Source organism: Netta rufina, assembly GCF_964035555.1.
Source record: "Netta rufina genome assembly, chromosome: 7".
NCBI classification, from domain to species: Eukaryota; Metazoa; Chordata; class Aves; order Anseriformes; family Anatidae; genus Netta; species Netta rufina.
This window is the reverse complement of record NC_140130.1, coordinates 16,248,747-16,273,890: the sequence shown is the minus strand read 5'-3', so window position 1 is coordinate 16,273,890 and position 25,144 is coordinate 16,248,747. Positions and strand designations below refer to the sequence as shown.

The 25,144-nt window shown below is 41.6% G+C and overlaps 1 protein-coding gene across 7 annotated transcripts in view; it reads right to left on the bottom strand.

Annotated features, from left to right (window-relative positions):
* NDST2 (N-deacetylase and N-sulfotransferase 2) overlaps positions 1-25,144 on the bottom strand; it is a 131,728-nt gene that overhangs the window by 64,130 nt on the left and 42,454 nt on the right. For 4 of the 7 annotated variants that reach the window (XR_014618614.1, XR_014618615.1, XM_084290294.1 and 1 more), the window contains exon 3: positions 16,650-16,714. The exons of 1 other annotated variant lie outside the window; for it this stretch is intronic. The gene's annotated coding sequence lies outside the window, so the exon portion shown is untranslated. Of the gene's footprint in view, positions 1-16,649; positions 16,715-18,311; positions 18,436-20,335; positions 20,474-25,144 lie in introns of those variants that run through there. 2 more of the 7 variants (XM_084290295.1, XM_084290296.1) reach the window with 2 other exon arrangements.

Sequence of the window (25,144 nt, the reverse complement as noted above, 5' to 3'; positions counted from 1 at the left end):
CATACAAAATTAGCCAGTAGTGCTCACCATAACATTAGCACTGATGTTGAGAAAAGTATGAATATATATGTATGAATATATAATAGTATAAAAGTATATATAAAAGTATGAATATATAATAAACATATTTGAATTAATCATAATGAACATCAGGAAGCACAGAAACTCTCCAGTTTTAAGGCACAAGAGTTTTTTCTACTCCTGAAGATGCATGATAAACATCTAGGAAAAGTGTAATTTAATCACCTTCTACAAAATTTTTTTCTTAAACAGTAAGAGGCTGTCAGTAGCAGGACTGAGTCTTGATGGACAGATGCTCTGATCCACTACAAGCAGTGGAGGAGACAACACTACCAGTTTCTTTTGCAGGAAAAACATGTTTGTAAATTATATCACTGTAGCCACAGTGATGTAAAGCCTTACAAAGTGTGCAATACAAATGCAGAACAAAAATAAAGCATCTAGTTTAAGGATAAGAAAGGAGAAAACAGGTACATACATAGGTAAAAAAAACTGCAACAGACGTCAGGAGAAGGGGCCTAACTTTTCTGAATCAATTTTTTTTGGTATGTATTTTGAACATTTCTAGAGACCTTCCTGAGCAGGAGTAGCCACAGGGGAGGATGATACTTCGACAGTTTATTAAGTTAGGGGTGGAGGCTGTTATCAGTGACCTGAGAAAAAATAATCTATACGGTACCACAAAAAGGAAGAATTATTACATATTTTTTGATGAGGAATAGTAGTAGGGTATAAAGAAATATAATCAAAACAATGTATCAGAAAAGTGATCTTGGCAGCAGGTTTCTGAATGGCGATGACAGCAGAAACGCAGCATTTACTGAGACAAGAGACTGAGGACCTAGATGTGATTTCTTCTCTTAGAAACGTAACATAAAGAAAAAATAGTTACAGTCCAGACACATGGACCTACCTGTAAAATTCCACACTGATTCAGATTATGGGCTTGAGTGATGAGTAATGATTAAAAAGGAAGTTCTTTTCACTTAAGCTCTACAGAATAAAGACTATATAAACATGGGAAAACACAGTTTGAGTTTCACAACTCCAAAATGCTTCTAACAGAACAGTGAAACCTGTTAAACACTGTACGAAAACAAAGTGGCTGGGGTCTCTGAGGAAAAGCGTGAGCTATAAAGACTAAATGGGACGTCAACAGAGAATATCTTCATCGAACCTTGCTACTTCCAGAGAATGCTGGAGTGCTCCATTTGGGGGCAAGCATTCTCTGTAACAGTGGATGTAGGTATTCAGCAAGACCACAGTGAAAAATGCAAGATAAGAACCAAAATATAAAGGGCCCTCCCTCAACCACTGCAGTAAAGGTATAGAAGAAAACAAAACAAAACAAAACAAAAAAACCTGCAGAACTGAAACCGCTCTCAGGATACAAATACACAAACATAATTTTGGATTTAGTATTTAAGATGCTAGACAGCAAGTAGGAACTAGAAACACCCAAGAGAGTTAGCAACAGAATTATTGCCTAAATCACGTTAAGCGTGTCTCCGACAAGGTGAAGGAGGGATGTGTAGAAGCAGCAGCAGTGCGTTATGTTCGCCCCACTCTGCTGGAAAGAAATGACCTTCGAATGCAAAATATACCTGAGCAGTAAAGATGGTTAGAGTAAGAGACTTGTTTCAGACAGACACACTAGTAATGGAGGAGCTCTCCATTACCCCTGTTAGTATGTTAAATATTTCAACAACTCTGGAAATCAATCAGCAAAATTTCAGCAGCAATCACTTTCTGGCTAGTCCTCTGAATCTTATAGAGTATAAAATGATAGAGTATGAAAGACGTCTCAGACAGCTCTACCAATACAAATCCTTTATGCTTTTCCTTGAAATTCTCACATAAGAAAAGGAGCATTAACCTAGAAGCCATATTCTTTTCCTAGCTGCTCCTATCCTTCATTTGAAAACCTTACAAGTTCTGCCGTAACTAACGAATAAGGACAGACATACCTGAGACCCTTTTAAAGCTGCCACTCTGGACAAGAACAGTCGAGTGGGTTTAGCCTCTTTGTTCAGCAACAAAGCTTCTTGCTGGAGAAGCTGAAAGGGCCCAACTATGTACAGATGCACACAGGTTTGAAAATAGACATGTTGAAGCCATCCTGTTACAAGAAGACCCAAAACAGAAGTCACTGAGGGTGGTGGAAAGCTAGCTCACCAATGTTCTCCCTCAGAATCAAAGCTTCTGACACAACAAAGGTTCTGGGCAGATGGGGATCCTAGGTGAGGCTGCTCAGGGCACTGCCGTCCTCAGGACTAACACTTCACTGCAGCCTCTGAGCCAAAGGAAGGACTGCTTACAGCTGAAGGAACAGACAGATGACAAAAGATGCAGTACCAACGGTGGTTTACATTCACACGTTCTACTGTCCCAATAGGAAGATACACAAATTACAGGGATCTGAAAGCAGATTTCCCCTAAGAATATAGACAAAAATACAGATACGAGAGCAGTTTTCCCTACCAATCATGTAAAAATATTCCTGTCAAACAGTGGAGAAATTTTTTTCCCCACTTTAACCACACTGGAGTGCTCTTTTGTATTTGTTCTTTCAACCCATGTTGGCCTCTCCATACCAGTGCAACCTCCACTCAGCTGTATCTTAAAAGGTGGGAAGCGGAGCTGTGCCTCCAGCAATCACCATCCCAAGTGTTACAAAGCTCTTGACAACACAGGCAATACACTTGCATGTGCTTTTTAGATGCTTTGCTGCTGTCTCTCACGCAGCCTCTAAAAACAAAGACAAGGGAAGGGAGCCTCACCCGCAAGAGAAAGCAGTGCTGGAAGTTACAAGGTAGGAGAACAGCGAGGAGGTGTGACATAAGCCAGGAACAGCAACCCTAAGCAGAAGATAAAATCTTCTGGACTGATTCCTTCTATCCAAGCAGCGCTGGGCTTGTCTATACCGATACTCTTCTTAAAAATTTCTCCTGTTTCAGTGCTGCCAGTGCCTGCAGGGGTTGCAGTGTGAAGTGCTGCTCCATACCAGTTTCCCAGGCATAGCCATTATGTCTGTACAACAGTTTGAAAGGAAGATACTCCACACATCCCTTTCGCCTGGGATTTCCTTGCTTTATAACAACTGACAAGTATGGTTCAAAGTTTGAAAACATAAATACACACTTCTCTGCATGTTTGAGGAAAAATCTCAGAGTTTCATGTCATACATTCAATTAGGCCATGAAGAAAAATACTATGGATAGAGAAAAAAAACACCAGCCTTCTGCAATTCACTGATTTTTACTACATAAAATTTTAAATTATTAAATTTCCAATTAAAAATCATACTCCTAAAATTTCTGTTTGGTCAAACAGCTTAAAAATGTAAAAGTACACAAAGTCGTTATCAATGTTCAGCCAACAGTTACAACACACTGACCTCTACCTTAACTCAACAAAGCTCTAACTTCAAAGCCCGCTTACAACCATTTAAATACCAACATCATTAAGCATGGCAGGCATGCTGAATACTCAAATGGAGCCAGCATGCTTTATGTGAAACCCAGGCTCTGCAGTTCCTCCCCCTTGTTTCCCAGGCTAAGCTTACCTGTTCTCCAGAGCAGGACTTTCCTGTCACACTTCTTCTGACAGAGAGGAGTGGTGTTCCCCTGCTTTCTCATCCCTGGACTCTGGCTTTTTCTTTCCTAATCTCTTCCCCCTTCTACTGACTGCGAAGTAGACATATAAGCACACAGCCCCTTTGTTTCAAGCCACCAGCTTGCACCTTACTCCTTGCAGCCCCACAGGCAGATTCTCAATTGCCAATGGGAGAAAGTGGAGGCTGGACTGAAATCCAAGCATGGGTCTCCCACTGGAGGTAAATGGAGACCCCCGCAACCACGGACTATGCTGGGGGCAGGCACGAGGGCTCCTGCACCTGCTTATGCTACTTTAAAGAGACTGTAATGAAGATTTCTTGCACACAGGCAGCATATAAGGAGTCTGCAAGCGTTACCTACAGAAGGACAAGATCTTCCTGTAAAGCAATATGGGGATTTTTGCAATCATTGACAAAATTAGCAAAGAACAGATATACTCTGAGAGGCACCACCTCATAAGATTACAGGCAAGTGGTAGAAAAGCCTGGACTGCTAAAGTCCTTCAACTTCCTGGAACTTCTGGCATCTTTTTCACTGCAACTGGTTACTGATCACACATCCTGATTGACATTCCAGCAAAAACACCACACTAAGAAAATTATCTGCCATCAGCAGTGGTTATAGGAAAATGCCATACCTGAACCAATGGCAAAATGCTTAACTGCTTAACTATTAAATGCTTAGCATACCTGAAAAGACAAAACTTTCAACTCAGTTTCTCAACCGTCACCCAAAGGCTTCCATTGGTAACATCTGGATTCCAACAGCAGTCAGTAGCGTGCACTGCTATCTACCAGCAAAAGAAATGTTCAGCCGCCTTAAAGGGGTAAAACCACAACAGCTCATTTTACCTGCAGCTATGAGGCTGCAAAATCAAGAGCGCAGTCCTAGAGGTACAACCTTCACAAGTCCCCACAAGAATGATTTATTTATTCTTTCCACTCTTCTTCTTTCTGTATCTTCAAGAGCCCTGGAAGCAGTTACAGCACCCAGGCTAGTACTAATCACTGTGCTCCATTTATCATTTGCCTCCTGGTCCTTATCGCTGTGGTCCAAACCCCTTTAGGATCTCCTGAAAATCGGAGCCTGGTGAGATACACTCTTCACTGAGACCCTTTATTCCAGACTGCCAGACTCCAACGCAAAGCCTTTAAACAAAATTATTCTTAAGATTTCTTTCAGGTAGCAAATGCATCAAATTCTTGCCTCTGATAAAAACAAAGTAACTCCCCCCAACCCAGAAGACACATACTTTCCAAGGTAAAATTTTCAGAATTGTCTTTTACCTAAAAGTCACAGAGCTAAGCCCTCTAAGTAATAAATGGCTTTTTAAAATATTATCCTTGAACGTGTTTTTCTGTAAGTGGAAAAGAAAAAGGAGAAATTTGGATATAAAGAGTCTGTAACATTTGTGGAAATCTGTGTTCTGTGTTCAGAAGTCAACCAGTACTTGGCACAGATCCTGCTTTTTCCACCACGAGTTCACTTTTTCTGCCTCCAAAGTAATATATTTTAGTCCTACCTCTAAAAGGTACATAGAGTAAATCAAGGTTTATGTACCAGCAAAGGACATCTATTTACAGTCACTTTGTCTAATCCCTTCCCAAAGTTACTCCTAGCTGCTGAATGAGGTCATTCTCCACTAGTTTGCAATAACCTCTTTTACATTCTGGATACTTGCTGTGAAACCTCAGAGGAGCTGGGGGATGGACAGTGAGTAAAAGCTGGATGTAAGAGACCTCTCCAGCACAAATATCTCTGATCAATTACCTATATAGATCCATTGCATTAGAAGTCTCCTGTTTCTGAACCCTTCTAAAAGCTCCCTTGTGCACACTCCTGCTGTACATTACAGTGGAATAAGTTAAAACTGGGAAGAGAAGGAAGAAGGGATGGGAACAGAAACAAAGAATCCTAAACACGAGGAGTTTACTAAGAAAACGTTCAAAGAGACAAGCACAAACACAGCAACACCTACTCTGACCAGGCTGGAATGATGGATTTCTGATATTTGATCCAGAAATCATTGGTAAGTCTTGGCTACTACAGTTGATCTGAACATGCCAAAGCCTTCTACAGCAAAGCTCTCCATAGCATCAGTTGGAAAGCTTAGAGGACTAGCTCATCACGCAGCTACAAGACGTATCCTTTAAAACTTGGAAAACATACTTTGACAAGGGAGTGTAAAGTATGGAGGGACCCCAGGACCTCATACACAGGTTCAAGGGTTCTTTCTCTTGCTTCACTGCAGAGTATTCTTGAGCACTTCTCTCCCAGTTCAGAGTTGAAATCTGTTTTCTCCTCTTTCTATCCCCTTCTATCCCCTCAACACGCTGCCAGAATTATTACGTTGGTTCCATGTCAAAGCATCACTACAGGGTTAATTTCCTTTTACCTTCTACTACCACACTGAGTGCAGAGCGCTCAGCGTGGCTCAAAGGGCATGAATAATGTACAAGGACTCCACTATGAGGACCATTAATACCTCAGAAAGGCTTCTATGATTCTCCCACCAGTTCTCACTCGCCGCATCTTTCATTTCCTTTAAATGCCACAGTGCCAGCGCTAAATCAAACTCCAAGCTCTCACATCCAGCACCTCCCCACCGGCAGTGCACCGGCAGGCTACAGGGACTTAGGAGGCAAAGGGGGGCCGGGAGGGAGCAGCCCCCGCAGCCTGCCAGCTCTGCCTACCTTCACTCTGCTCCTGCACCTTCCCAGCTGGACACCCCGCTGGCCCCAGCCAGCACTGCCCAAGCAGGCAGGGGCTGTCACAGCCACGGCCCCGCTCCTCCCCTCTGCTCACAATCCAAAACGCAGCGTGCAGGCTTTGGGAAAGAAGTAAGCCATCTCCCTTTGCTGTGAAGCACTGTAAAGCAAATAAATCCACATAGGCAGTTCACAGCCCATCATGTTATGGCCGCTAACAGCACATCTTCAGCTTGCATTTGGAGCAGACACCCAGCCAGGCCTAGGACAAGCAGCTCTCTGAAGGAAGCAGCCTTTCCTGCACTCCATGCCACACACACAATGACTGACAGCATTACAAAACCATGCCCTACATGCTGCCTGCTCCTCATTGCTCCTCAGCTTCTTTCACTTTTGCCTTCAGCAATGAAATATTACATCCTTCATTTAAGTAAATTCCTCTCATCTGTCTTTGTGTTACATAAGGACTTAAAAAAAGGCAAGAAATAGTTTTAATACTTCAAAAAAGTACTCCACTCTTCCAAGGACGGCTGACACCCAACTGAACTATTCATCTCATAGTACAACACGGACATTGACCTTACTACGTGACCCATATCATATTAAGTTTGGGAAAAACTGGCAATAAAATGAGCTGTGGTTACAAGAAAAGTCAGCCAGGTGCATGCAACGGAGGGAAATGGTGTGTCTGAACGTTATCGGATGAGCCACAAACTTGATACATCACACATCTATGAAATTACATATACTTCTTAATTGGATCATTCCAAATCAAATCAGGAAAACACAACCAGAATTACAGGAAATACTGGGATCTTGGGCAAATTGCCTTCAGTGTCTGCTCTCAGTTATGCTATCTGTAAAACACAATCAATAAATGTAACCATTAAGTAAATGCAAAATGTGATTAGTCCGATTCTTGAACAGAAAAAATTAGGCAGTGACTTGTTCAGAGTTGTGTGTCAGATATCTGCTTTGTGCTACATTACAACTATAATACAATTTCCAAATGCTGAAGAGGCTGGAAAATGGAAGCTGGAAAAACACATTACAGGCACACAAATTGAACCTAGAAAATCCTTCAATTTGCATATGCACAATTATGAGTGGTATCAGCTTTCCCTACACACGTAAACTGAAGTAATAAAATATGTAAAAGCAAATGGTGAGGACTTAAGGAAGCGTGTCTTCACCCATAGGTACGATCCTAACACTGCATATGTAAAAGTTATTCTCTGCCCTTGAATTTTCAGTTACTTTGGCAAAACCCATGGCAGAAGTTTTAAGTGATGCTGCAAGTAGGCACCAAGGAGTACGTTAAGGAAAAGATGGGAAATCACAACTATTTTCCGTGTTGATCAATTTTAAAAGAAAACGGAAGAGGAAAAGCATGAAGAGCAGTGAAGATTCAAAGACTAGCTGGGAAGGATTACTTAGAAGTAGTTCAAAGCTGAGGTTTGAAATGTTTCATGTCTCCTTCTATCATCATCTGTTGTGTCCTTTAAAGGGTTAACTCAAACCTTCTTCTGCAAGCTACATAAACTGAGTTCCCTGGAAGGAATCACTAGATGACTGCATTGTATTAAACATTAAAACTTGTAATACAAGACATCTGCTGAAGTTTTAAAAATGTCCCGTAGCTCCTTGAATGTGTAAATTTGCTTTGGTCATAATATTACCTAATGCATTTTTCCAATATCAAACACGATTGTGTGAAGTGCTTTGAAATGATAGATGCTATATAAGTGCAAAACATTAATGCAACACACTTTACTTAATTTGGACATGCTATAGTAGGATGTCTCCATTATTGAGACATCTGCTAGGAAACTAATTTGGCCAAATCACCGTAAGTGATAATGACTGCTGTTTAATCAAGACAGTATTAACATAAATTTTAACTTCTGTCAAGCAGCTTAATGGTAAATTACTGAATGTTAAACTGTCATGGAATTTTACACTCTGGTCTTTTAATAAACAACTTCTCAGTTATACTAAAATGTGCGGTGTCTTCAGTGTGCACTCAGAAAGAGCTACATACGGTCAGAAGAGTTTTGAAGTCAAGCAACACAAGACTTGAAACTTTAAACTTAATTTTTGATTTTAAAAAGGGTCAGCACTGGAATGGTCTTCATTTCTGAACTAAATATGAGATCTTTAACAAGAACAGTACATCCAGATGTGTTTATAACTAGAAAGCAATCCGTATTTTAATTAATTTCTGCCTTTGACATTTCTGGCTTGGATGCTTAACCTTGAACAGCTTTTTACATTTTATACAGATAAGAATCAGTGAATTTCTGGCCTTAGCACTGTAAAGATGGCTATAAACATTGTGCCTTTCCAAGACAATCTCAGATTATGTGGTTTTATCCATTACTCGTTGATTTTGCTAATCAGTGCATCCACTTATAAATCTGCCTGAGAGAAATACAGTATTTCTGGCATCCTTACTCAAAACTACTAGGAATTAAAATACTAATGGTGGCGAGCCACCATACTATGGCATCAAGGAGAGGCCTCTCCTGTGCAAAAGCCTAACAATGACAGATACTGCCTTAGTTATTCACTCTTAAAGGAAGGGAAATCCCAGAATTCAATATTAATTATATAATTGACTTGCCTGAAATTTAAACAAAACATAATTTTAAATGAAACATAATTTTAAATTATTCCACAAGTTACTCAGTTAGTGAGCTTGTTACAAGCAGAATAGCACTTATTACAACACACCTGAGAACATACACATCCCTAAGAAAGGGAAGAGAAATAAAGGAGACAAAAACCATCACAGACAGCAGCTCAGCGCCACAAATCATATGTTCTGCATGAAAGGATGACGGTTCAGTTCTAAGGACAAGCATTCTAAGGAAGAAGCAAACTAAAAAAAAAAAAATAAATAAAAATAAGCAACTGTATTTAGGTTCCCATAAAGCACCAATGTAAGAGACTACTCTCTTAACTATGGATGAAAAAAGCCAACCCCAGCAAGATGTTGGTATCAAACCATATGCTGCTTCTGTTCTCACTCACCTCTAAACAGTAACAAGAAGGGGCAATTAACTGATCTATGGAAATATTTTACAAACTGAAAGCTCCTTAGTCTTCCAGGCAGCAGAAAATGTAGAGACTGGTACGTGTACTTGAGTTTGAAAGGAAGTGCTGTGCTGCCCACAGGAAGTATCATGTCTTAACATAGGGAAAAAGAGAGCATAACGTTTCTTTCCTATTTCAGAGGAGCAATTAAACATAACACTTCCCCTCCCTACAATGCTAGGATGAACACTAGATTAGGTTTCTTATTGTGACATGAACACACAAAGTGTCTGTGAGCAGCAGAACGTACATCTGGTTTTGTACCGTGCATGAACACATGCACGAACTGGACATGGGTCCTACATGACTGCAAGAGCACGTGCAAAGGGCTAAAACGATCATTGCTAATGTCACAGTCCCACACCTTTCATTCACAGAGCTTAGAGAGAGCCAACATTTTCAACACGTTCACTTTATTAAGGCTGAAACCCATAATTAAGTGGGACTCATTCCTTCCACTGTCACTTCATAATCACACCACGCCACCAATGGTCACTCTCTCCCAGTCCCACTCCTCCCACTCTTGATCTGTGCCAGCTGAAATCACGACAGGGGACAAGAAGGCCAAGCTTTTCCACAGGTCTAATTCTCAAAGCAACAGCCACCTTTAGATGGGAGAGAAAAAAAAAAGAAAGAAAGTGTGCTGTTGCTGTGGAAACAAGGCTCAAAAATACTACTAATAGATCAAGCAGCTCTCAGAGGATCAAGCACACTAGCGAACAGTTACTGGAACTTCCTTCAGCATGCAGGAAGGGTTAGAACAGGGAACAGAGTCAGCCCAGATGTCTCCATCATTTCCCCTCTTTTAGAGGATTTGCGCCAGCTTTTCGAGTGAGTCCCTCCCTACACTTGGTGAGGAAAGGTAGCTTGATTTTGAAAACATTTACTATCACTCTGTGGCCTTAAACTGGAATGAGGATTGCACAGCTTGCTTAAATTCTTGATAGACATATTAATACAGAATCTAGGACAGGGTGTTTAAAAGAGGGCTGCTGAAATTCATGGGCCTGCCCCAAGAGTTTACATGCTGAATTCAGAACCAATGCTGCTGAATGGTAAAAGAGAAAATTAACCTACATCCTAGCACAGTTCTTCGGTTCCTTATTCCGTAAAAGGTGAGAAAGGAATAAATACAATGTGATCATGTAACTAAAGACTGCATGATGATTAACACACAAAAATGAATCAAGACCACATAGACACTATCGACATCAGACTGCTCTAACTTTTGAATGACTTGACTTTAAAACCATTCTTGTGCATAAATCTTGTTTTGTTCCTCTCTCTATTCCCTTTGAGATCCCTTAACTGCATAACTTGTTCACACCCTACTACACAGGCTCATACAGGCTCGTATAGTTTAATACCAACCAGCAGGGTAGAACACCATAGTTAAACACAGTATTAATGAGAATATCACATACAAAAAAGCCAGCTCCAGGTTTTCAGGACAAAAACAATTGCCGAGTGTGAAGATTATAACTCCTCATACTATCAAAGAGCAGGTAAAACCAACAACCAGTAGCTATTTGACACTCTGAAACGCTGATTTTGCTAAGACACTTTAAATGTCAGATGGAGATGGCAGGGGATTCCAGCAGGTCAGAAATTTGTTCAGCTTAGCAATGCTACAGTGCTACTGGGCATTAATTCCCCCAACTCTGAATCTTCTACCCTTCCTTCTTATCCCCACAAAACATCTCATATTAAAAGAAACTAGACATTGGCAAGCTAGAAGAATGATTTATTTTACAAGGGTGTTGTGAAGCTTAATTCATGTTTGTAAAGCCCTTTGTATTGTGCCTTTCATCTACTGTGGGAACCTCACAGTATTATCAATAAGGTCTTTTCTACAGTAGAAAGGCTTTGCTAAAATAGCTATACTAGCAAATCTGCCTAGTGAGATGTGGTTTACACAGGCAAAAAGGTTATTTTGCCAGAACAGCTAATACAAATGCCCTAAAAACACATGCTGCACTGGCAGCAGCACATTTGTGGTAGTATCTAACTGGATGGGATATTTTATGGCAACTAAGTTTAATTTCTGCAGGATCTTAACAAAACACAGCTATGCTGGAAACACCTTGAAGAGTAACTCTCATCAGCATATTTTGGAGACTGCAGATGAAGGAAGTGCTTTTACTACTTTCATAATACAAATTCTCTGCATTTGTTTATTCATGTGAATTAGCCAGAAGTAACAGAGCCCTCTGTAAAGAGATCCCCTTAGCAGCAAATGCATTAAGATAAAGCCTTGGTCAGATATATTCTGCCAAATAGAAAAGAATGGAATATTAACGACGCTGGAATGAATGCCTAGAAATGACTCTTATGACGGCAAAGAACATGGATTGTGGTACAAGAAACTAGCTCATGTGTCAATCATTTTTAAATGTGCTATTATTCTTCTTATTTTCTATTCAAAACTCCAGCTTTCTCACTCGAGTTTAGAGCAACATCAAATAGCCAACTGTTATTTGTCTTGTAACAAAGGTGGAGAGGTGCCATCACGCCAGGTTCCCAAATGACTGTTGCCGTTTTCTTTCTAGTCGTGTTTAGTTTTATCCTGAGCTGTTTACTTGGCTAGCCTGTGGCTACCAGCAGTAGTGCATTTACATTCTGCCTTGCAGTGTTTTCACATCTTGCTAGAAGTCTGTAGCAATTCTTAACACAAAACGGCTTGCTTACACAGGGAAAGGAAGCTCACCTGCCTCATCTCTGGAAGGCTTTTCTTCCATAGATAACTGCATTTATTTTCGATGGATGTCTCTACATACCCATCTGCAGAAGCACAGAGTTTTTGAAAACCTACATGCACCACAGTGTAACACTACACAGAGCCATACCTCAAATCTGCGGCTGGTCACAAATTAGCTACACATTTTCCCACAAACTGATGCAGGTCTGACATACTTGGACCTGGAACGGAACTCAACATTCAAAGACAGAAATTGCCACAGTTAAGAGAAGTAGGAATCTTAACAACACGGAAAATCTGTTTTCCATATGAAAGATGTTTTCATTACCGAAATGTAAGCAGGTGTATTCAGTTGCTTTCCAATGAAAAGGTAAAGCTAAATCTACTTTAAAGCAAAACTAAACATCAAACTCCATCTTCTCTGCTGTTTAGACAAATTAGAAAAACGCTAGCTCCAATACATTAATCAGTAAGGTAATATTTACCAAAATAGCACTGTGGAATCCACAGCCCACATACCAGATCTACTCGATGTGTTGTTCTGTAACACCTAAGAATTATTTATGTGACCTCTGAAATGATAAGCATAATAAAAATTATTGATTTCTGTTACACATTTGTCCACAACCTTTACTCATTCACTGATGTACCTGTCTACACTACATGCAGAATGGCACTAACCTAAAAACCAGACTTGTTTCATTTTAAGCCTGGACCAGAACTGACAAGGCTCAAATGAGAGTCAAAGTACATGAAATGTTTTGCAGATTTGCTAAGCTGTAGAACAACGCTGTAGTACTAAGGGCTGGGCTTTCCTGCTTTCAGTTAAGAAGCCCTTTATTGCCATGAGAGCATAAAAAAAGCTGGATTGTGTTTCCTTTTCCCACTTGTATACATTTTGCATGTAAGCGGCTGTTCCTGATCAATTGAGACTTAGATATTAAATGACATGAAAAATTACGTCACAGCTCACTTTCAAAAACTATAAAGACGTCCCCACTAGCTCTACACCACAGGCCAGACCATACTCCATTTGCTCTACCTACAGCAGCAGCAGCCATGTACCCTTCCATCTTCCATGACATCCTTCCCTGATACCACCAGAAGAAGGTTTACATGAAGATCAAGGGCAGAATAAGGTATTAGACAGTAACTACACTTCCAGCTGGAACAGTTCATTCTTGCCTTTGGAATACTCAGCAGAAGAACTTAACCACCTTTAGAAATAAGGCTGTCCTGCCCCCTTGCTTCTTCCCATTGTAGCCACTTCTCTGTTTTAGCTCCTTCCCTCTCTTACTGCCTTCTTATCCCTGTCTCATTATCATCCTCCTTTGGCTTCTGTTCATGCTGACCGATCCTTTGGTTTCTTCCCAGGAACAGAGCTGACAGGGAATTTGAAAGGTTCAATGTCCATTTCTGTATGCCCTGGGTTCCCACTACACAGAACTGCTGCCTTGCTAGCATGTCTTGGCACTAAACTTTAGCTAAAACATTGCAGAAAAAGGCTAAGAGCAACTATGTGGAGGCGTAGGGCTCAGGCTGACCCCGGCGGAAGGTCACCTACTGAGAAACGTCCCTCCAGCACTGACAAAGATATCCCACATTTATCATTCTCAAGTTCAAGTACACTTCAAGGCCAACTTTGTGTCTTCCATTTGCGTTTGTTACAAAAGGCACTCTCAGGCTTTGCTTTTGCATTTGGTGTTTATTTGTTGTTGTTGTGGTTGTTCTTACTTTTCTTAAGTTTTATAACTGCTCCAAAGTTTCTGTAGGGGTAGAAGGGAAATTTCCTGGGTTGAAATGACAGTTATTTGGCATTAACAGCTGTGCTGTTCTACACTGAAGCATGAAGCTGCTCCATAAAAGAAATGCACAGTTACAAGCTGAGGAGCCCGCTTCTACTTAGAGACAACTGAAGCAGCCCTGAATGGCATGGGAAGGCTGAGGCTGCACATTCTCAGCAAGACCTCACAAATAAGCTCAAGGTGTTGCTTTTAACTTTTGATACCCTTCATGATTTAGGTCCTGAACCACTAAGATCAGGAAAGAGTCCAGGATAGGTTAAAGATTTAGTTACTGAAGGGCATTTACATTTCAGTGATGAACTTCCTACTTCTAAAAGAACAGAGCTGCACTGACTTCCAGAGCCTGCTAGGACTTACATACTCAGACTTTACGGGGATGATGGGAGGAAGGATCAATACTGAGGAACAGAAGATTTAGCTGTTAGAGAGACAGTTTTATAGCTCCCAAATCATCTCTATAGATGAAGTATACACCTATAGCTAACTGCACCTAGGGACATGTATGGTAAAGAAACAACACAAGTTGGAAAAAAAATACACAGAACCGAAGATGCACTAATTTTGCACAGAGCATTGCAGTACAAACAAAAATCCAGAATTTCTCACATGGTTAAAAAAAAAAAAAAAAAAAAAGTCCACCACAGATGCATACACTATTTCTCTGAATGTAAAATACAGGCTTCAAATGCACCTACTTTGCAAATTCACATCTTCACATATCTATGAAGGCAGCATGCCAGTCTCTGCTTACATACAAGGTGTCTAAGACAAATCATCAGTCCTAATTGAGGAAGATTATACATACAGTATTTTGAAAACTACTTGCTTTTTGGCCTCTCAGAAACAGCACTGGAATTCCAAACAACCTTCACCTGTTAAAAACCAGCACACTTGCATGCAGTTTTGTAATTTCTTTCACAAAGGAAAAGAACAGTCACTTTATGGCTGAAAACTGGTCAGAAAAAAAATCACCTTACGACTGACCATGCAAAAGACTTTAAATGCAAGTGCATCTGTTGCCAAAATATTAGCACTCCTAACACCACATATCCTCAAACATTTTATTCAAAAACAATTATTTCATAAGGTTTCCTTGAAAAAGCTGTAAAACAACCAGAACAAAACTGTATGATGCGTGTCACGTTGCTTCTGTCTTTCCAGGATATGTGTGAGAGCCAGTATCTCATGCAGGAATACAGAAGGGTAACTCCAAACCAGCAAACAAACCCACTGTCTGAAAATCTGTAATGTGATCTTATAATAGCTGATCCTGAATTAATTTTAGAGTCCTAAGATTTGAAGAGGTGAAGGAAAAAAGTCAGTGCTGGGTAAGTTTCACATAATGATCTGAATGCCTCTATTGTCTCTTCGTCATGCTAAACTTTGCTTTGTTGTTGTTTTCATCTTTCCTTTTAAAATAGCCTCCTGCAGCTCTAAGCTAAATATCTTCCTGGAGCTTCTATGTGACAGCTGCAGTATCTTAGCCATCTGTTTAATTTATATTTGCTAATGCAGCTCCTGCTGTTTTCAACTGACAGCTTTTTTCTCTCTTATTACCCCCACACGGGAAATCATTGCACTTGCCAAAGTTTCTCTCTAGTCTCAGATGTCAAATCAAGTCTGGTGACAAAAGGTGATGAATGAGGCCCCTGTGCACCTCTCTTTTGTTTTATTAAAACTTTGAAAATTTTAAATGGACTTTTATGTTAATTTTTTAAAGAAAAAATATTAAAAAAAAAAAAAAAAGAAGAAAGGAAGTGGTACAGAAACAAAGAGGAAGACAGTAAAGAGAAATCATACCCTCTTCCTCTCAACATGGCAATTCTGTGGGAAGGTTGAGGCTGAAGTCTCTCCAAAATACTCTCAGAAGCAGATCTGTTCCTTATCCGTTCACTAAAGCCACGCATGATTCACCCTCTTCAGTGAGCTATGCCCACCTAACAAGCTAAGGGTTTGGCTGACCACTGAGCTCCCCTCATGTGCAACCAGCGTGCCTCCTACTTTTTCTGGAGCACTCCGCAGCTCAGACGCTTTCACAAATCAAGGGGAAGCAATGTAGCACCAAAGCCCACATGTTGCAAAGCGAGTACTCAGTGCCATCCTCTAAAGCCTCCTGCAGAAAGGTGCTGGGGCTGCATACTGTGCTACTAAGAGACACTGGATAAAGGCACAAACTTGGCTCCTGAAACAGTAGCCAGCCAGCCTTACATAGCAAGCACCGATGTTACTATCCCTGTAACTCTCTTAGAGAATGTAAAGAGTGTAGCCCTGCTGAAAAGTGACATCAGGTTTAACATAAAACTGAAATTTAACATAGATAACCCTGTGCTGCTTAAAACCCTACCAGCTGAATCATAGAGAACTCTGCAGTCCCTGTTGCAGGTTATGCAACACCACACTAAGTGGTGACTAGCCCCAACCCAGAAACCTTACACACAAAGAGCTGCACATACCAAGAAAAATATCAACAACAAAAAATCACCTCAACGATAATACAGGCCTGAAAACCTGAAGAGTCACTGCTCATCTTCAGCTGATTACTTGTACTTTATAGCATTTCATAAAAAACACTCAAGAAAGCATAAAGTATTAAACTCTAATCTGTTTCTACGTGTATAATGTCCTGAGTCAAAGAAAATTATTCTGTCCCCCATCTACTATACTACCTAGACCAAAATTATCCCTTATAGCAATTCTTCCTTACCTCAAGAAGTGTGTGTGCAGTCTGACAAAGAGCTGTGTAGATGCAGACTGAGCAAAAACACCAACCTGGGGAGAGAGAAGAAATTTTGGATAAATATGTGTACCTGATGGTGTAAGGCACAACAATGTTTTCTGAACTGGAAACATTCTCTGGCCAGGGCATCTGATCCACTTCAATACCTGAATTACTGCAGTTTCCAGTTCAGGAAATTACAGTAAAGCAGTTCTGATTCTAGTGCTTTGAATTTAATCCACTTTTGCATGCTTGCTGGAGTGCCGGAGGATGCACCTGCCCCTTTGTGACTCTTTTGGACAGAAAGAAATAGGAATAACTGAACTGACTATATATAACTGACTGTTACCCAAAGCTGCAAACATAAAGATTAAAGAAGAACTGTAAATTAAGCACACTGGCCTATTTCTTATTCAGCCAGATTTTTTTTTTGTATGTTTTCCCTCTTCCTTCTGGGTTAATGAGAGCTATATCCCAAGCTCCCGAAGGAAAAAGGAGCATCTACCACGTGCTCAGCCTGGCACACCCTACTGTAACTGTTAAATAGAAAGGCTAAGCTGAGGACTGGGAAGACCACGTACTTCCCACTGAAAGGAGACAACCAGCGAACACTGAGGTGCTCTCCAAGGCCACCAGAAGATGTCTTGCCCAACACAACACTTTACTTCCTAAGACTCGGCTTAACAAATTTTTCAAAACCATGTGCAGGAAACAAAATTTGGTGTAAGAAGGCAACAGATTTTACAGCTATCAAATGGGGTTAATTTCTTTTTTGTCAACTACCACAGCCCAAGGACAGACCAATATTTTTCTACCCATTAGCAGCAAACACAAGTAAATATTAGCATTGCTTCCCACGGAAGGTTACATTACAGCAGGTACTCTCTTCACTCACATCTCCTTTTGCACATCTTTTCACAATCTGACAACAAAAGCTTATCATAGTCTGCAAGTTAAAAAAAAAAAGAAAAAGAAAAAGAAAAAGAAAAAGAAAAAGAAAAAGAAAAAGAAAAAGAAAAAGAAAAAGAAAAAGAAAAAGAAAAAGAAAAAGAAAAAGAAAAAGAAAAAGAAAAAGAAAACTTCTTACCAGAAAAAAAAAAATCTGCTTTATTTTCACAAAATTCCTCTGTTATCCAACTTCCTAGCACATGCAAACCATGCAGCCTTGTGGATGTTGCTCGAAACAAAGAATAAAAAAGTGCCTTTGCTGTTCATACTGCAGAGATAGATTTCACTAAGAAAAACATACAGCAAAATGAGTAAGTTTGTTTTGAGGATGAAAGGCATTATCCAAGGGTAGATGAATTTTGCAGTAGAGCCAGGCCCAGGATTATCTGCCCTCTCTAAATGTTCTGAACACTGAACATGCCATCAGAAAACATCTGAACTAAACACTTTGTTCTTAGCCTGGTCAGACTTCGCTTCACCCAAGCATTAACAAATTAAGTCAGCTCTCTGCTACCCAGGATAACAAGGGACTGGAACACCCAAATAATGAGCAAGCCCTGACCACACAAACCCAGCTGCACAGAGGCTACAGCTCAGAGGCAGCCCAGAATCTGCGCACTGTGCTCTCCAGTGCTGCAGGTTCTGAGAGGTCTCTTACCTGAGGCAGAGGGTCAGCCCCACAACAAAACCCAGCTAACAGACCTCTCAAAGCAGCAAGGATCACAGTGCAGGTAACGTGTTAATCTTTCATCAGCTCCACGTCTCTATGTCTTGCAAGTGGTGGATCCTGGCTGGCTCTGAATGCCCAACTCGTCCAAATCCTGCTTCCCAGTGGCCCGTGCTCTGGGAGCACAAGGCAGAGACATCAGCGGTGGCTCTGAATAAAGCTGGCAAAGGTTCAGCAGGTCAATTAGCTCGGGGTGTAAGCCATGCAGGAACAGACGCACCGCTTCCAGGTCCAAGCCTGGGGTCTGTGCATGGATAACCTGCAACCTGAATCATCTACCCAGAGAAAATAAAGCTTTACCTGTAAGAAATAAATGGAGGAAAGGCCAATTTAAGTTCCTATGCAGTAATTCAGAGGTCAAAAGTTAACCTGTCATGCTTGCAAGGGCAACCTGCAACATCCCCCATACATTGTTTAAAGTCCTTTCCTCTCAAGTTCTGCCCGTGTGCATTCCTCTTCACTTCCCAGTATCCTCAGGCATTCCCCAAGTGCCACTTCTGCAAAGTGTATACAGATGAGAGTCTCAAGAAAATCAGACTTAACTCTGTAGTATCTCCAATATATGCAAGTAGTAATATACTTAGCTAAGCAGAACAGTCCATATATATATATATATATATCCCTCAAGGCTCCATTTTAGGGCCGGTACTTTTCAATATTTTTATAAACGATCTGGATGTAGGAATAGAAGGTATTTTGAGCAAGTTTGCTGATGACACCAAACTTGGAGGAGTTGTGGACTCGAATGAGGGTGTAAAGGCCTTGCAGAGGGATCTGGACAGGTTGGAGAGCTGGGCGATCACCAACCGCATGAAGTTCAATAAGAGCAAGTGCCGGGTCCTGCACCTGGGACGGGGAAACCCTGGCTGCACGTACAGACTGGGCGATGAGACGCTGGAGAGCAGCCTAGAAGAGAGGGATCTGGGGGTCGTGGTAGACAGCAAGTTGAATATGAGCCAGCAGTGTGCCCTGGCAGCCAGGAGGGCCAACCGTGTCCTGGGGTGCATCAAGCACGGCATCGCTAGTAGGTCAAAGGAGGTGATTGTCCCGCTCTACTCTGCGCTGGTGCGGCCTCACCTCGAGTACTGTGTGCAGTTCTGGGCACCACAGTATAAAAAGGACATGAAACTGTTGGAAAGTGTCCAGAGGAGGGCTACGAAGATGGTGAAAGGCCTGGAGGGGAAGACGTACGAGGAACGGCTGAGGTCACTGGGCCTGTTCAGCCTGGAGAAGAGGAGGCTGAGGGGAGACCTCATCACAGTCTACAACTTCCTCGTAAGGGGGTGTCGAGAGGCAGGAGACCTTTTCTCCATTAACACCAGTGACAGGGCCCGCGGGAACGGGGTTAAGCTGAGGCAGGGGAAATTTAGGCTGGACGTCAGGAGGGGGTTCTTCACAGAGAGGGTGGTTGCACACTGGAACAGGCTCCCCAGGGAAGTGGTCACTGCACCGAGCCTGTCTGAATTTAAGAAGAGATTGGACTGTGCACTTAGGCACATGGTCTGAACTTTTGGGTAGACCTGTGCGGTGTCAAGAGTTGGACTTGATGATCCTTAAGGGTCCCTTCCAACTCAGGATATTCTATGATTCTATGATATACATATACATATATATACACACAGCATTTCAAACCCAAAGCATTATAGACCTTAATACTTACTACCATGAACCTTTAATATGAGCTCCAACAAACAGGTCATCATAGCCTTCCTCAAAAAGGCAATGCTAGTTCATTTTCAGCACAGAGGCAACAGCTTTCAACAAATCCCAAAGAATTTTAAAGTTTCACTTGCCAAAAAATGAAGTTCTATTGCTCATCTGCACTTTAGTTGCTCAGATTTAAAATGAAGAGGCAAGTACAGCTGCTCACAGTTGATAAGGCCTCCTGCTACTGGTACTATTTATAAACAAGACCCAGAGTAACAAACCCATGTACTCTAAAAAACTGAAATAACTGTTGGATAAAACACAGAAATAGGAAGATGGGACTAGAAGCTACCTTCTTTACCGGATAAATCTCTCTCCTGTAAGTCAAGGAAGAGCCCATTTTGGTGAAGGTGGTAAAAGATCCATATTCCCTCTGAAGATCAGCCACCAAAACAGAGAATCTCAAAAACAATTTCTAAGTCAGTACACGATGGCAGCTCCTGACAGGATCTTCTGGGTTCTCATCTGAACGCTGGGGCAAGCACCTCTGCCAAGCCACTAATGCCTTTTGCCTGAGGTCACTGACTCGCTGTTCTGTGTACAGGCTGCTGCTGCCGCCCAGGAGCGGAGGCATGGCAGGATGACGTATGGGAGCACAGCTTTAGTGCTTGTAATTAACCTCACACGATGCCTGATTTGTGGGGTTGTAAAGCATGGATGGAAACACAAGCTTAGGGTCCCAGGAAGGAGCTCTGCAATAATAAGAAACAGGTCATGTGGCCTAAGGGGCAAAAGAGAGCAAAAATGAGAGAAGAAAAGAGAGAGGAGGATGGAACTGCAGCGTGCTTCCGCCTGTGCCCATGCTAGCTTGGCCCAGAGCCGACGTTACTCCTGCAGGTGATGCTCAGCCCGAATGAGTCCGAAAGCCCCAGCCTAAGAGGATGTCACAACCCACATGTACACAGAGATGATGCTACACTGAGATACTGCTTATAGGAGAGGAAACTGCAGCTTGTCCTGCACATATCTGCAAGATGCTATCACTCAGTGCTCAGTCGGGTACCCAAAGTGTGTTACAGAGGAGTGTTAACAGGGTCAGGGTACAGTTTCACAAGCAGCATAAACTGATGTTAGTGGCTACTAGCAGAAAAGGTCGATCCACATCCCTGGCTGTTCACAGCACACTGGTCCAAATAAGCGATCCACCAAAAAATGATTAGCAGTCAGTCAGATTTATGAGCCGACACACGCACCCTCCAGCTGCCCGGCTGCAGGAACTGAAGCGAGACAGAAATGCCACAACTGTGGGAGACGAGAGCAACACTGACCTTTCCAGGAGAAGCACGGTCTGAGATCACCTTTCACAAAACAACACCTCTATTGTACAAACGAGAGCAGAAGGCAGGGAATACAACAGTTGGCTAGAGAATATCCTAGACCGTTAGACCATATTCTCCCCAAGCTACTTGTTTTGGGGGGAAATTCTGGTCTTGGACATGCATTTTATTAACTTTGTGAACTCCAGTTTCTTCTATAATGTTACTCTGCTACAAAATATGCTAAGTTTTATTTAAAACAGAAGAAAATACCATTTCCAGTTATCCCTTCCCCTACTTCCATCCTTTTGCTCTACTAACAAATCCAGTCACTGCAGAAGTCCAGTGTTCCAGCTTGGAAAAAGCAAATACAGCCAACAAACAATAATCAGACCGGGCAGCGAGGGGTGTAGGGAACACATTGGTATTGAGTGCTGCAGCTCCGGAACAAGACTAAAGGGCAGGATTTCACAGGGACAAATCCTGAACAGCCCGCAGCTGGCCTAGAGGCACACGCTGTACAACTCGATCTGATTACAAGGGACATCCCTCACGCTGCTCTCAGATCTGACTGTCCCTCACTAGCCTGCTGTTCCTAGTCTTCATGGTAAACCGCCATCAAACACCTACTCAGAAATCCGAGGGTAGAGGGAACGGTATTTATGTTAAAGAGATTAATCCCACTTCTTGTCGTGCTTCCCATGCTATATGCTGGTTTACGGTTTTTCATTTCGATTTTGCGTTCAGTCAGATTTGGGCAAGACAACAGCAATTTCAGTTGCTGTGCATCATGTAAAAAGAACAAAACAAAAATTCTCAGCTCTGAGAATCCAGCGTTCTGCATCTGCAGACAATGCAAACACCAATACTACGTGCATGATGTTTAGGCACAAAATCAATCTCAGACACTGATCAAGGTCATTTTAAGTTTAAAGCGTGCAACAGAGTGACTGGGATAAGACTACACACCAACACAGAGTACCTGAAATTTCCATGTTTTTCCAGTCAAACTCTCACGAGTGTTCACCAGTGACTCCAGTCTCCCCATCCCAGATGAGCAGACACACTGCACATCTGAGCCTTTTAACTAGCAGCCACACGGTTTGTGGAGCAGCAGCTCTGCCAGGTGAGGAGAAATGATCTCCTGCTGTGCTGACCTAGCACAGAAACATGTTTTGTCTCGGCTGGAAACTGTTCTTACATAACCGGTGCTCTCAATACACTAGAAAATAGCTTAGATACCCGGTATCACAGATTTTAATATTCTCACTATGGATATGGCATCAAAATCCCCACTGCCTCTCATTCCTCACACACTTAATATGTTGATTGAACTATACACCTGTAATTCAGTTTACATTTTACAGGAGGCAAAAGGTAGAGAGATTCCAGTAAATGACACTTGAGATAAGAGAATGAGTGACTGGAGAGCACAGCACTCATTCTTTGCATATAGCCCAGCCGATACAGGGCTTAGAAATCCACTTGACCAGAACAGGTAGGAAGCTGTGGTGAAAGACAAACTACAATTCATTTTCCAGACTTTAAGGCTGGAACATACAAATGAAGGGCTGTCTTCTTGAGGCTAGGGACAGACGGCTTCAGTCTCCTGCTCTGCTCAGGGCTCTCCCAGCTGCACAGCACAAAGCCGCCTCCTTTCTCACTGCCTCGGCGCTACGCAGCGGCAGGCAGGAGTGAAACTGAAGCAAATGAGGTCAGTCCCACGTTGTGCTGGCTGGGAAAGCTCAAAACAGAAACCCAGGCACTATTCACTGCGGAAAAGGTGAAGTAAAACATGTAGCAAACAGGAGGAGGTCTAGAGCTCAATCTTCCTCTAGCTGCCTGCACAACAGAGCAGAGCAGCCAGGACAGGAGGCTGTGGGGTGAGACAAGAGAGTGCCAGGCTCTGGCTACTGTCTAGGTGGGAAAGGAGGAGGGAAAGATGATGGCAGGGGAAGTACAGCGGGGAAAGACTGCAGGGAGAAAACAGCACATTTAGGGAAGAGGTAAGCAGTAGGAAGAAAGGGGGAGACAGACAGAAGTCCCAAATAATGCTGGCAAAATGCAGAAAAAAAATTGAATACCCTAATTTCCATTAAGGGACAACTGGAGTGAAACGTGAATAAAAGACGAAAACTGGGATTAGAAATAATAACCGGCTGAAGAACAATCAAGTTATCCAACCAATTTTCCTAGTCTTAGTGCCACAATTCATTTGTTCAATATTTTTCTCCAGAATTATTAAGTTCTCTAAGAGATCTAGCAGTCTTTGTCAAAGACACTGTAATGACAGATAACAAGGAAGCCAGAATAATACATTTGACAAATTTATTTTACTTCTGTTCAAACTAGCTGTAGTATTAATTGAGATGTTATTTAAACATATTAAGCAAGAAGTTAGCTAGCAAAATGCTTCTTGGGCTTAATTAGAAATACAAAGCCATTTCACTCCTCTAAGCCACAGCAGGAACACCACTAAGATGTTCTTCAGCCTCTCTTTGCTGGGTACAGCATCACTGTCTGCTGCTGTTCCTCATGTTACCGTTTTTACTTAATCTAAAAATATCATTTATTTATAACATTAATTTCTAGAGTCAAAGATCCCAGGCATATGGGCACAAAGGGCTTCCTATATCCAAGGGTTCCCCTACTACGTGACAAACTCCTCAGGATCCATGATGCTCTGTCATGACAGAGCCTGTGGAAGCCTCAACAAATGCACTGACGGGGAATCGCAGAGTCCAATGGAAGGGAACAGCACTGACATTCTGGAACACCTTTTGCTTGCTGTATTTTCAAATCCAACTTACTTTTAAGGCTTAAGGAAGACATTTTAGAAAAACAAGCAATTTGGAAAGCAGGGGATTGAATAAGTAGTTGAGATGGACATGAAATCACATAGTATTTGGTGTTTGTACTATGCTCTTAGCAATTACATTTTGTACAATATAAAGGACAGATCTCAAGCGTTTCAGGCTGTTGCAGAATTAAGAATGAGTGAACTCAAGAACAAAAGAGCCAACACAAGAACTAGACTCCAATAACCAAAAATTAAGGCAAAGTGTAAAATCTTCAAGATTTCCATAGCTGGGGACCTTACAGCACTTTGCCTCTATAAAAACCTTGACAGTGGTACACTAATAAACTGTGTCAGAAGGAATCAGCCTTCAGAATAGGAAAAGTAACACTGTAAGAGAACTGTATATGCCAGGAAGGATCACTGGATTACAATAGCCACCACCTAAACACCAATTTCTGAAGTTGGGAGGTATTTCCAGGTATAATATAAAAGTCACCTTTAGTGGTTAATACTACTAACCACGGTATACTCATGAAAATCTCAGAACCCATAAAAGGCCCAAGTGACGGTTTACAGAGGAACAGTTACAGAACTGCTATTTTGCAGCTCTCAATCTAAAAACAGTGGGACATGAACATTTCTTTTCAAAGAATAATTTAACTGAAGGCCGGAATGAATGAAGCAGGGAAGCTACCAGGAGCATCCTGAGAATAAAATTTGTCGTTGTTACAAAGTCAGTGCAATTCTCATGGGGGGAAACAAAAACAAACAAATAGAAAGGGTTTATATTGGTAGGGGGGGAAAGAAGGAGGCATTTCAGAGGGCAAATGGAATCTAAATATATCTGTGTTGAAAACTGGAAGACTTTTTTTTTCTGAAGTTGAAACCTGTCAAAAATATCCAGAAAAACTTTTGACAATCTCTACAAGTATTAACATAACAATTGTCACAAACAGAGCGGGAGAGAAAGATCAGGGATTTCATTTCATGCAAACTCAAAACCAGGTAGAAGTGTATTTTTTCCATAGAGAAGGCAGCATGTAAA